The following is a 10,955-nucleotide window of genomic DNA, read 5'->3' as shown; positions in this document are numbered from 1 at the left end:
GGATGGTCTAGATGAGACCCCGCCTGACTTCCCCCCACCTACCCCGCCGGCCCTGGTCCGAGGCAGCTCCCTCCCCAGTCTGACCTCACAGGCCGGGCCTGTCCCCTCAGGGCTGGTCAAACGATGTGACTTCCTGTCCAGTTCCCTGGAGAATATCGTAGACTCTGACCTGGACTATCAGGACTCCAACTATGAGTACAGGGACTCGAGTAGTCTGGAGAACATGCTTATAGATAGGTTGAGACAATCAGGCGATGAATTTGATTCGTTAGACTCAAGGATTAATGAGGGTTTATCAAGCTGTGGAGAGTTGGACCATCCGAGACTCTCTATGTTCGATCTGGATATACCTATAGTACGGGATGGCGGTATACAGAAATGTGAGAGTCACACCTCCACGACAGATCTAAACACACAGTTCTCCTCCACAGACGATATTGCCCCCCCTTTGGGGGGGGGGGGGGGTGATCACTACCCTAACAACACCGATGGTTGGGTATGGGTAAACTCTTGGAATCGACTGGTAACTCTGAGAAGTGAGAACCCCTGTTACATTGGACGATCACTAGACAGTGCTGCCACTAGTGCGGGTTTTCTCGGAACTTGCAGCGAAGTTGACTCGAAACAGAGAACAAACCCGGCCTAAGCCTCAAGGAACGCGGGACTTCTTTGTTGTCAAACGGGAACAGCTTTGTACGGAAGTACGTGCTTTCCTGTACGATACTTCTGGTTTCCTGCACGGTATTCCTATTCTTTTGTGCGGAGTTTTTTTTCCCCTCGTACGGTTTTCCCATTCTTGATGTTCGGAGTCCTTAGTTTGTACGGATTTTTGTTTTGCCATGTGGTAAGTTTTTCATACCATAGTGTTCCCATGAATGTGTGTTTGAGAAGGGGAAAAGAGTACCTACAAGACTACAAGAGGAGGGAGTATTATTATGAATTAGGAGTTTGGGGATGGAGAGATTATTAGGAAGGATTAATTGGGAATCAAGAAGAGTATGGATAGGTTTGTTATGGGTTATGGGAGACTCTTTCCTTTTTTTCTTTTTTTTCTCTCTCGAAGTCCTGAAGACAAGACAAGACTATGGCCATTTCGAATTTCTTTTTCTCTCCCCCATTTGTGGTTTTAAGTGGAAAAGCTCCTTCAGAAAAACTCTCTTACTTTCTTTCTCTCTCTTTCCAAAAGAAAAAAAGAAAAGAAAAAAAACGCAGTGGTACATTAATGTTTTAAAACGGTACCAGAATAGGTGCATTGACCTGGTGACATATTTTCGTGTCAAATGCTGCCCTCTTGAGGGCAATGTGGCAATCAAGGTATGCAACCTGCATTACTCAAACACCCTCATGTGCGTGCGTACTGAACATCATTAGTAATGTTTCTTGATATATTTGGAATTCCCGACACGAGGTGTCTTTTTTATGTTCGCATAATGTAAAAAAAAAAAAAAAAACTTGAACAGAGAGGAGTGGGAAATTTTCTGTCCCGCAATGAAACAGCATTTCTGGTCCCCCTGTTTTTCCCCCCCTGCCAATAGTAGGCTGCCTCGATTTTTAATATAGAAAATTTTCCACATGGATTGAGCCTTCCCTGAGTTTATTCCCTCTTTGCCTCCCTCCTTTCTTTTTCTTTCCCTCTGTCTATCACGATTCATATCATATTTTTCCTCTTGATTTCTAATTCCAAAGGAAGGAATGATACAAAGAAAATGAGAAAGAAGGAAAAGAAGAAAGAAATTATCGAGAACTTCAAATAGATGCAAGCTTGCAAGCAAATCCTACCTTTGTTCGTCTTTTAGCATTAAAAGGATATAAATATGCTGTTTTGCTGTTTATCATTCATATAGGCCACGTTCAAAACCATCATAAAAGAGTCTTCAATAAATACATTGCCGCTCAAGGGATTTCTTGTGATAATTCGCACAGATACCTGATACAGGAGTTGGAGTTATCCTAAAAATAACATTTTCCACCAAAAAATCCAAGAATTATTGAAAGAACAGCTCCTACTTCAGGCCTTATGGGTCAAGTCGATCTTAAGGTGTGAACCTTTCTAATCAGGCCAGCCCGAGAACTTCGCAAATTCGCAGTATGTTCGTCAGTAGAATCTGATGGGTGAGAATGAGAAGAGACACACCATTGATGAAAATGAAGCAGGTTACTCTCAGCGTCAATTGTGCTCAGGAAAATGAATTACCATTGAATTTCCTTCTTGCATTGTTGAAAATAAAATAATAATACCTTTTTGTTGAAAATAAAAATAATAATACCTAATAATAAAAAAAAATATCTTCCCCGTCCTCTTCTCCATTTAGAATAAAAATTGTATTATTATTGTATTCTGTTCCATATTGAAGGCATATGTCCTCACATTTCCTGTCATATTGTGATGTAATCATTACAGGAACGAACGTCACAGGAATGCTAAATATCTTGAAACCCGGATTGGAACTGACAGGAAGATGAATAAAGATGTTACTCGAGAAATAAAATATGTACATAAGTATGTGCTGATTTTTGTACAAAAGCTATGCGCATTTGTATGAAACTCATACATATGTACGGATTTTTAGCGCAAAAACCATGCGGCGCATACAAAATACTTGTATGCCGATTTTAGCACAAGAACTATGGATATGCGCTTACACATACATGTGTACGGATTTTCAGCACAAAAGCTTATGACTATTAGGTATATGTACATCACTATTTCAGCCATCACAATCAGTTACAAAGTTCTTCATAGGTACGCCTTTTACATCATCTCTAGTTCGTCGTAAATTGCGTACATACTTATATTTCTTTCATTCTAATGAACTAGGAGTTATGAGCAAAGTCTATCTTTTAATCATTTGATGATTCCCTTTTCTTGGTGGCTTAGAATACTTCGTTTTGAAAACAATTTTTATTATTTTCTTATGAATAGTCTTTTTTTCCTTTATTTCTTTGTGAAAATGATTCGCTCGTCCTATAATTTTCTTCCTAACTCATTACCATGATTAATTCTTCCCTCTTTCTTTTCTTTTTCAGTGAGTCGTTAAATGTAACGTGTTTTGAATAAAGTTGTTAGAGGAGGAAAAGAAAGTTGTAGAGGAAACAGAAGATAAGAGAACGAGAAATTGACTGACAAAAGGATCTTGAATGTCTTTGTGTGGCTGACTAGCAGAGTTATACCGAGAATCATATGCTTGCTGTAATGTTTGACTTGATTTTTACGAGGAAAAGAGATATGGTTTGTAAGTTTCTGCGTATGTACTAAAAACTATACAAATAAATTGGCTTTTCTCCTTTTTAATAGAATGATGGCTGTCCTATAAAATTAGTATTACAGACAGTTTGATATGACAACAGTGACGGACAGGCAATCAAACCCGGCACCTTCTGTGTGCTAAGCTATCACTTGACTCAAGGAAAGATTGCAGAAGAGTAGGAAAGGTTAGGGCAATAAGGACTGCCTGGTTAACATTCATACATGAATATGTATCTAATCTTTACGTTTTCAAAGAAACTTTCTGAAAGAAGATACGTAATGAAATACCTTGAACTTGAAACTAATTGTAACTTTCAAGATTAATCTTCAAAGGAGCTCGTTTTCAATTGGCCACAGCCTCATTTCATAAAATATAAGAAGAGGAGAGTTGAAGCAAAAAAGGCTGAAAATGAAAAGTTCATTGGAGCAGAGGAAACACGAGGGTCATCACCAGGAAGAAACTGAAAACCGCAGAAAAAGGGCTTTTCGAAACACACTGATGATCTGAGCGAAAACAATGGAAACCCGTCTCCCTCCGTGAAGTGGAGGGGAAACCACTTGCCCTTTCCTGTGAAACATTCCGGACATTGTTTCCAGTTGAACATTTCAACAATGTAGAAGATATTAAACGAATTGAAACAAATGGTAGACACTTGGAACTCTGGGCAGTTGAGCGGGATTCGGAGTGAAAAATTAGAGGCTTTTCTTGAAAAGGAAAGCCCAAAAACGTTAAAATGTTTTCAGGGTGTGGTGATTGTGGTGATCGATATCTGAGTGATTAACTTTGTGTAAGTAAACCAATATTGGACCTGGTAATGGATGTGATAGAAAATTTTGAAGCGTTTTCTACCAAAAAAGACTTTTGGATCGTACAGTTGAAAACATATTTCATAGCAAATTACCTATTCTTTCAATCAGCTGCCCAATAGTCCCCTAGGCAAAACTTCCCGTTATCAAATTGCTCGGTAGTAGAAGCCACTTTGTACTCAAATTTTAATTCCAAATAATTATGACATTTTTATTTCATTCCATCAGTGAAAGAAACGAAATAAATGAATGGCGAATTTTCCTTTTTATCCAAAACAATCAACGGCGGAATATCCAGCATCATCGGAATCAGCATCCTGTATCCTTTGGATCTTGTGAAGACGCGACTGCAGATCCAGAATCTTGACCGCCATGGACATCAGGTCTCGTTCATCCCATTTTTCCGGAAAACAATCAAATCAGAAGGTTTCCTTGGTATGTACCGAGGCTCCTCCGTGTCCTATCTCTTCGTAACACCAGAGAAAGCGCTATACCTGGCAAGCAATGATTTCTTCCGACATCACCTGGCGGGGAGTTCTGAGGAACCGCTATCTGTTGGGAGGAGTGTGGTTGCTGGAGGACTTGCAGCTATATGCACGCTCACACTGCAAACTCCCATGGAGTTGGTGAAGATTCAGATGCAAGACGCTAGTACAAAGTTCACAGGAAAGAAACCATCTGCGTTTGCTATTTTCTTCGACATCACCAAAACGAAAGGTATCCCCGGTTTGTACCAAGGTATCTTTGCTACTGGATCTCGTGACTTGGTGTTCTCCTGCATCTTGTTCCCCCTGTTTGCCTACATGAATGAGAGAGGACCAAAGGTAGATGACGACTCGAGAGGTACCAGAAGCTACTGGTTTTTCATATCTGGTTCAGTGTCTGGATCAGCTGCTGCTCTGCTATCCACGCCGTTTGATGTGATCAAGACACGACTTCAAGTGAAAAGTCATGAGAACGTGGGTCACTATTCTGGAGTATGGGATGCAGGTCGCCGAATTTACAAGACTGAAGGAATCAGGGCTCTGTTCAAGGGAGGTCTGTGTCGGATGATGATCATGGCTCCGATGTTTGGTATCCTGCAGATGGTGTATTTGATGAATATTGCCGAGAATTTCCTGGGAATAGGGAACGGTGGAGAGCCTGATGAGTGAAATGAACATTATGAAAGAGGACTTGGTCGATAATATTATGAAATATTTGCTGAAATGCTAGTTCATAATGGAAAGAATGGAAATAGTGGTTGTGATGAACACAGTAAACATGGATAAAGAATAAAAAGAAACCTTGATGCTTCAAAGACTCATAATATCCTCTCATTACCGGTTGCCCAGACCATCATTCGAAGCTCAAATTTGGGCAAAGCCTGTCCGGGGGGCATGCAATAAAATTTGGGTTCTTAAAAAAAAGCTATAATAATAATAATAATAATAATAATAATAATAATAATAATAATAATAATAATAATAAAAATAATAATAGAAAGTAAAGTTAGTAGGTACAACAATAAAAGGAAGATTTTTTAATACAAATACTGATGGATACCAAAAAGGAGGAAGATCACGAACAGCCATTAAGCTTTGTATCACGTACATTAGGTACCTACCTACTGAATATATATTTTACTGACTATTTTGTATGTATTTTGTGGTAATATTCTACCTATGTACTGGAATTGGACAAAAAAAAAAGACATTAGGTATGCTTGCTTGAATGCGTGTACCAAAACAATAGGTATCAACCTAGGTACAAGCGTACAAGCTATTCAAACAGGCAGTCAGGCTTGCGACAAAGACTGTGGATCCCAGCGGAATTCGGGGGGGAATTTTCGTTTTTTGTTTCCTTCCTTTTCATTTGGCACGTACGAGCTTCCTGTGGGGGCCAGATCTTTTATTCGATCTGCCGAAAAAAGAGAAAGATTTCATCGTGGCTGTGAAATAAAGGGATCTGTGGAATTTATCTATTTTTATACCTAGTATTTCATGATAAAATCATGTACATGTAATCGTAATATCACGGTAGGCATAGGCACAAATGAAATCAATAGGTAGGTACGTAGGTAGGAACCCTAAGAAAACAGAGGTTTGAAAGAGGAAGCTGTAACCACTCTTATCGTTCCAAAATCGAATAGAAGCCAGCCTAAAAAAAAAAAAAAAAAAAAAAAAAACCTTTTTTTTAATTCAATTTAAAAGTGTCAAAGTTCAAGTTTTGTTTTAATTTTCATTCTTTTTCAGAAAAAGATTCTTTTTAATTGATCCTTTGGAGTTTAAAAAAATATCCACAGTAGGTACCTTCAACATTCTCCCTTCTTTCTCATTGTTTTCTCCTTTTTTGCAATTATTAATTATTTTAATGTAGGTACCTACCTACTTGATTTAAATAAGTAATGAGAAATTGAAAGTTCAAAATTAAATTGAGTTATCAAATCAAATTGAATTCAACGTTGCGTGTTGGGCTATTTTCATACTTCCCATTTTTCGAAGCATACCTATTTACTTGTCTACAGTCTACACACATGCCTCGAAATAGAATTTAATTAAATAGAAATTAGTTTCACGTTAAACTCGTTCATGTAGGTACCTAACCTAAAGAAACTACCTGCCTAAAGTACGATGAATGATATTTTATGATATTTCCAAGTGGACAATGTCCAAAAATGGATTTGGGAGCTTTCTGAAGTATTGGAACACTCAAGTTAAGCCAACTTCAAAATAGTCGCCAGCTCTCTCTCTCTCTCTCTCTCTCTCTCTCTCTCTCTCTCTCTCTCTCTCTCTCTCTCTCTCTCTCTCTCTTTTCCTCCTCCTCCTCCTCTTCTTCTTATTCTCTCCTCTATCTAACACTTCCACCAAACCCTAGAGAGAGCCAAAGTTAATCGTTTTCGTTTTAGAAACACGGGGAGTCAGGGGAGGGAGGGATTAAAACACGGGGAGGGAGGTTTTGAAACATGGGGAGAGGGGAAGAGAAGGGAGGGAGAGTTTACGTTCTTCTCATGAGGGAAAAAAGAAAATAAGTAAATAACAACACGAAAAAAAAAGTTGCAAAGTTTCGTCGAAGTGAAATAGTTGCCAAATTCTCTCGAGAGCTCTCCCCAACCTCGCCCGGAGAACATTCGGGGAGTGGTTGAAAAGAGCAATTCCCGGAGTTCAATTCCCAGGTTGGTCATAATTAGAACCTGAGAAAATCCAGGATCTTTTGATGGATTGAGCGATAAGGGGTTGAAAGTTTGACCTTTTTTTATAGGGTGTCTTCCGTAGGGGGAGATTCAGTTGGTTGTTTTTCGTTTATTTCCAAAATTCGCACTTTAAAACTACAGTCGACCAGAGTCGATAGTCGATAAACATTGACTGGAACCCATACATATGTTCTATAAAGGCTGTCTAATAACTCTCTTCTTCTTCTTCTTCTCAGCCCAAAACCCGTCACCAACGTCCGTACGGTTGGGAGAATGGCGTAGCCCTCCCCCCTCTCCGCATAGAAGAGGTTGAACCCGTCAAGAAATTTGGCTCCCTTCCCTGCGATGGGCTAAGCCAATATAGGGACGGGCTAAGCCAATATAGGGATGGGTTAAGCCAGTATCGGGATGGGCTGAGCCAGTATCGAACCCAGGGCTGGCTGCCACCCAGAACCAATCCGTGTGTGGGCGAGAAACATCGGGAAGTGAGACGGACCATGCCTGACTCCCTGGTGGACTCACTAGCTAGGTAAGGATAGAGGTCAATACATAGTAAAAAAAAGAGGTTCAAAAAGTTCCATCTATCAAGATGGAACTGTAACTGCTAAGGTCTTATCGCCCCAAGAGCGAAGAGAGGGTGGGCAGTATATGAGAAATTCAGCCGTTCCGAGAACGAACTTTATCTGTGTATGATTTAGGGTAAGGACGCCCTGAGCGGCAATCGAACCCACACAACCTAGCGCTTATAAGACTACCCTCCAAGCTAGATAATGATTAGGTGATTAGATAATGTTCGTTCTCGGAACGGCTGGCTTTCTCCTATCCTGTCTTCCTTCTCTCTTCGATTTCGGGACGATAAGACCTTGGCAGTTACCTACAGTTCCCTCTGTCAAACCTAAAAATAATAATAATAATAATAATGTCAGTGAATGCTTATATTTAAATTGAACGGGTAACTTGTCGTCATCCGCCAACGTTAACTTGACTGAACATTCAAATTTAAACTGAGTGAAGGATAAAAGTTCAATCAATTACATAATTTCAATGTTAAAATTACGGGAGTGTCCGCTCAGCCACGTGAAGCGCTAAAAATGTGGGCGAAATTCTACCGCTTCTCTCTTTTGAGTGTGACGAACTTGAATCTTGAAAATGTTTGTTCAAATCAATGAAACCCCTCCCTACCTCTCTCGTAGAACTTTCCCACATCCCTCCCATTTCTCTGTGTACTCCCTTTCTCATTCCTCCTGCTCCCTTTTGCCTTCCTTTCGTCTTCCTCCTATCTCTTTTCCAGTTCCCTTTTACAAGCCTCCCACCTCCTATTCAATCTCTTCTTCCCTCCCTTTTTTGTTTCCATTCAAATAACCTTCAAATTTCATTTGTCTCTTTCGCTCATAGAGGGCAGCACTCGCTGACAGCAAGACAGGAAAACGCTTTATCCCAGAGGGGGACAAATTCGAGGGAAAATTCCCTGTCTAGTTTCAAAGGCAGTTCACCTGCTGGTAGACAGGATTCTCATAAGGAAGGATCTCTGCCTGGGAGCAGGAAAAACTCGCTGTCTCATAATAAAGGCTCGGTATCGAGTACCAGTCAGTCCCGACAGCAGAACGGTGGAGACTTCAAAGTCCAAGTAGAGGTGAGAATATTACATGTTAGTATAGTTATGTTTTTCAAACCAGTCCCAATATCTCAGAGGTAGAAAACGTTCGTCTCATAATCAGGGGATAAAGTAGTAGCATCCATTCTTGGTGGACATTGGTAAACGGTTTGCTACCTTTTTAGCCATATTTATCTCTGGGAGTTTTCCCAGGAGAATATTATTTGAGAAGGAAGGCCTATTTGGATTTTTCCCTAATCGGACAACCTTTCAAGACGTACCGCAAAAAAAGAACAGTTAGGGTCGATTTCTCTAAATTTGTTCAGTCCTTAGAAGGAATAGAAGGCCTGTTAAGTTTCATTTGACTTGTATAGGCTTAATGTATTGTTAGCTAAAAAAATAGGTTGATGAAATCCACCATTAAACTGAAGAAAGATCCCCAAGTTATGTAATTACTGAGAAGTCCCTCCTTTTATTGAATAAAATCAACCCATTCAATCCCACTTGACCATTCTTCCCCAGGTAATTCATCACGAGTTCGGCCCCCTGCCCCCCTCTCCTGTGGAGGAAGACGACGAATTTCACGACACCGTGCACCCCCCTCCCTCATCGGGAGTCGGCACTGATTCGCCCTACTACAGAGTCCAGGACCCCAGCCTACCCCACGCCTCTGCTAGTCTCAAAACGAGAAGTATGGATGCGGGCTTCTCGAGAAACTTCCGAAACCAGCAGCATGCGTCTAGGAAAGATGTGAGTTTTTAGATTTTTTTTTTTTTTTTTCTTTTTTTTAATCTATTTTCGCGAAGATCGTTTGACTATAAAGGACGTTTTAAAGGGCACACAAAAGTAGGGGCCCGAAATTAAAGGACGTTTTAAAGGACACAAGTCGCCAGCGGCGGTGATAGCACGTTGAAGTTACTTGCACAAGTTCCCATAGATGTTTGCATTTTGCGCGTGGTTAGTAAGATAGATCCGGAAGGGTGACCATCTTAGCAATCGCGTACTGCTGGCTTTTCTCGGCTACTCTCAGATTCTGCTGGACTTACACTGTGACGTTATACCTCTATCAAACAATCATCTTAATGATAACTTTATTGTGATGCGATTATGAATAAATAAAGATAAAAAATTACAATCTTTTCTTCTCTCCCCCTACTCAGGTACCCCCAGAGCGTCGCACGCTCCCTACAGACCTACCAGGGCCTAGCAGGCGCCGAGCAGGGCCGGGCGGGTTTGTCAAGCGTGGCTCCCTCTCCCCTCGCGGTACGCCAGGGCCGGACTCCACCTCCTCTCTGCCCGAGACCCCCCTGTTCTCACGCTGTGATATCCCGCGGACCCCGCACAGGAGGGCCCCTGATGTGCCCACGATGTGTCGTACTGCGCCCCGCCCTGGTACTGGGGGCACGTACAGGCCTGGTATGATGGGACATGGCTCAGCTATAGCGTTAGAACAGGTAAGATAAGTGGAAGAGCTCTTCTAGGAGAACCCTGCCACTTGAAAGAAAGTGTTGAAGAAGTAAATAATTTTTCCTACATTTTTTTTTTTTTTTTTTTTTTTTTTTTTGTTTTTTGTTTTTTTTTTCCCCTCCTCAAACAATGATTTTTTCCTGAAATAAAATAATAATCGTATTTATGCCTTTGAGCCTGGGTCACCTAAAAGTCCAAAAACTCACCCTCCCTATTTTTCCACAGGTGTGAAACAACAGACGACGAGCTCGGGGGAGGAGGAGGGGGCAACTTCTCGGATGACTCTCTGGAGGATATCCCCCTCCCACCCACACCCTCCAGCACTAACAAGCGCCATAGTATTGCCTGGGAAGTACCATTGAGTCCGGGCAGTACTAGAGTCGTGGGGAGGAGACGACGAAAGTCCGCCACTGATCATTCAAGTGAGTATGGGGTATGCCAAGAGGTTGAAATTAAGCGAGGATTGATCTATAGATTGGGCAGTCCATTAATAAATTTTATTGACTGTTTCTCTCTACATTGTACCTACTTACCAAGTTGTACCTACCTACCAAGTTTGATCCAGGATAGATAATAATAATAATAATAGACTCTTGAGTGGAAGGCAACCGCCTTAGGCGTTCTCTACCACCTAACCCTTAGAGCTCTATTTATGTGGTCAAATTCTC

At 41.0% G+C, this 10,955-nt stretch overlaps 1 pseudogene; it reads left to right on the top strand.

Annotated features, from left to right (window-relative positions):
* The first annotated feature begins 4,186 nt into the window (after nucleotides 1–4,186).
* On the top strand, nucleotides 4,187–5,356 carry LOC103507843 (annotated as a pseudogene).
* The last annotated feature ends 5,599 nt before the right edge of the window (nucleotides 5,357–10,955 follow it).

This window comes from Diaphorina citri, unplaced genomic scaffold (genome assembly GCF_000475195.1).
Source record: "Diaphorina citri unplaced genomic scaffold, Diaci psyllid genome assembly version 1.1 scaffold346, whole genome shotgun sequence".
Taxonomy (NCBI): domain Eukaryota; kingdom Metazoa; phylum Arthropoda; class Insecta; order Hemiptera; family Psyllidae; genus Diaphorina; species Diaphorina citri.
This window is presented reverse-complemented; position numbering and strand designations above follow the sequence as displayed.